The sequence below is a fragment of the Nicotiana attenuata genome, unplaced genomic scaffold (genome assembly GCF_001879085.1).
Source record: "Nicotiana attenuata strain UT unplaced genomic scaffold, NIATTr2, whole genome shotgun sequence".
Lineage (NCBI taxonomy): Eukaryota > Viridiplantae > Streptophyta > Magnoliopsida > Solanales > Solanaceae > Nicotiana > Nicotiana attenuata.
Window position 1 is genome coordinate 151,988 of NW_017672215.1, and position 3,365 is coordinate 155,352.

Below are 3,365 nucleotides of genomic sequence, written 5' to 3' on the forward strand. Positions count from 1 at the left end.
AGGCCTTTGCTGCTGATGATAGGCTATAATTACGTATTTTAGTCGCTTATTACACTCTAATTTACTGCACTTTAATTGAGTTTGAGCTTTAATCGCTAGTGTTTTGCACTAATTGTGTATTTTATGCCTTGTAGGAGTGATTTCGAGCTATGTAGATATTATGGAATGAATTCAAGTGATTTGGAGCTTTGAAGTCTCAGTAAAAGCCCAAGGAATAAAGTCGGGATCGTGTTCGCGGATCAACGAAGATAGTTAAGAACGAAACGGAGAATCGAGCGGGCATACGGCACATTGTCTAGTAAAATGTACATAAATTTTTGCTCAAAACTCCGTTTGGGCTCTACAATATATCGTTGGAAAGCTATTTGAATGAGATACAACTTTCATGTTTTGCATTTTTGCAATTTCCCACTACCGCGCCAAACAGTGCGCCGCACAGTGCGCCGTATCTGTGCAATTTTCCAACAGTCTTAGAAAATAGCTCTGAACATCCCCACTGCCGCGCCGCACAGTGCGCCGCAGCGTACGGTGCGCCTGTGCAAATTTTATAGAGCCAGAGTCCTATTTCGCACAGGAAAAGGTGCTTCGTCTGGGCCCGACCCTACTTGGTATAAATACATGTAAAAATGCTATTTTGAAGGAGAAGGGACATACTTTTGACATAATTTAGACCTAAAGAGGCTAAGGAGAGCGGGGATTCGACCTATGGAGGCAATAACACACTGGGAGCAAGGCGGAGAATTATTCTACGAGTTTTTCACTTCTTTCTTCCTATTTCCATTATTGGGTATGAATTCTAGTATTGTATTTTTGCATACTATTATGAATAGCTAATTTGTTATATATGGTTTTGATGGAACCTCTTGGAGGATGAATTCTTGTTATGTTTTAATATAATTTAACCTTCAAATTTGTCTTTTTGTTCAACTACGTGCTTATTTCAGTTGATTGAATGGTCATCGATTGACTATGCCTATTTATTATGTGTTGCTTGAGAATGGATACATATTAGGTGGTTATTGAACAACGTCACTCCTAACGTATGTGAGAAATAAATACAGCGGGTTTAAAGGCAGGTTTAGAAATAACAAAGCCTTGACGTGGTCATAATGAGTGGTTAGATAAAGACAACTAGCGTAGTTCAAGATAATATGTCTAGTAAATTGTTGTAGTTGCTCGAGAGAAAATTACGGCACCTAAAGTCCTCACGATCAGTAGAGAATACATAGGCAAAATTTTAGGGAACATAGCAGGAAGGATTCCAACATTTGGGGAAATCATAACTCTAGACCTCCTTTATTTTATCTCTAACCCTTAGTATCTTTAATTGTTAATTTAATGCTTAAGCTTCTTAGTTAATTAGTTAGATATAAAAATTTTAATATTATAACTTAGGAATTGTTCGAGTTTGTCTTCCGAGTGATATTGAACAGTTATAGTGAAACCTTATTTCTCTGTGGGATTCGACTCCGGACTTTTAGGCCGGATTATATTTGCAGCGACCGCTTATCCTTTTTAGGACTATAGTTGGGCGTGATCAGATTTTGGCACCGTTGCCGGGGAACTAACGGTGTAGTTGTAGCTGTATATATTGCTAGGTTTCGAGTTTGAACTTTTATTTTGTTTTGTTTTATTTTGTTTTTTGTATTTTTTTTTATTTTATTATAACTGTTGATTTGATAAACATGACATCTTGGAATTATGGGAATTTAGGTGTAGATAATTCTACTATTGATCCTCATACATATTGTGAAGGAAACCACCCGTATCAAAATTATCAAAATATTCCCGAGAGCGAGTTATGTGCACCAACTCAATCTTATTTGTGGAATGTGTGTGGTGGTAAAAATGGTCACTTTCATGGTTGTGCTTATATTTCTTATCTTCCCCCAACCCCTTACTATAATGGTTCTACTTTTTCTTGTGAAGTTAATAGGAATAAAGAACTTGGGAATGTGGACCTGAAGTAGATCAAGGATATGTTAAAGTGCCTTCTGGAACAAAATAATGAGAAACAATTGCAGATAGAAAGGCAAGAGGCAACTATTCGCAACTTGGAGGCTCAAGTGAATCAAGTGGTTAAAGCTTTTAATGATTAGCAAGCCAATTTTGAGGATAGGAGCCAAGAAGAGCGTGAATTTGAGGTGCTAATTGAGGAGGTCAGAGTAGAACATCAACAACCTAGCCAACTACAATTTGAGGATGTCGATGTTGAAGACGTGAGACTAGAGTCAGCCAAGGACATTAAGGATATAAATTTTGTTGAGTCTAGTATCATTGATGTTGAGGATGCTGAAAGTCCTGAAGTTCATGTGTGTGAGCGCATTGGTCCTCACTCCAAACATTTTTCTACATTATGCTTGGATGACGATATGGAAACAGAGTCATCCGAGCCGATTGAGAAGTCAAGGAATGAGGAACACGGTGCCTACATTCTGGAATTTTTCTTGCCAGAAAGACAGGACTACATACCTCATCAAAAAGCCAAGAAGTGTAGAATAGTACAATGGCTGCTTGGGCCAATTAGATTTATTACTCCACCCCTGGAGCATAGTCGAAAACTTGATGCCAAATTGGGGGTTCAATTCATAAGCTCAAGGTGGAGGCAGAAAGTGATTCATATCGTGCCGCGACGTTAAATCAAACGCTTGTTGCGAGGCAACCCAGCTTTACTGCTTTCTTTTTTTTTTTTAATTGTATTATTTTTGTGGTGTCAATTTTTGATTTTCCAGGAGCATGGAAAGCAAAGCTATTGGATGGATGCAACAGCAAACCAGATGGTTGGAACTAAGTGTGAGATACCCGTACGAAGGACCAAGCATGGGAGAAGTCTGAGTACCCCATGAGCTGCTAGTACATCGGCCTTTGGCCTACCAGGGAATTTCTTTTACCCTCTTATAGTTATGATGTGCATTGGGGACAATGAAAAATTTTAAGTGTAGGGTGAGGAGATTTTCTGGGTGACTTTCTATGCTACTTTAGTTGTGTTAGTTTAATTGAATAATGTTTTTTTTTAAAAAGATTGGATTTTTCCCGACGATGGATATCCTAGACAATTTTCTTGAGGGATTTAAGTCTAAAGAAAAAAAAGGACAAAAAGATTTTCTTTCGTTAGGTAGTGTAGCAATTAACCCTTGGTTTTTCTTTGTGTCGTGGTTCTTTTCCAAGGGTTTTGTTTGAACCGGGTGTAGTTAGTTTCTTTTTTACTTTTTTTAGGAATAGGAGACATTGCGCTGTGTTTTGAATTGAAGCAATATCTCTTGACTTTGTTATGCCTTAAGAATAGTGAGTACTTTGGTTGTGACGCTTAGGCTCAGTTTTTGACTCTTGTATAAGTACCTTAAATTATATGATCTTAACTTTGC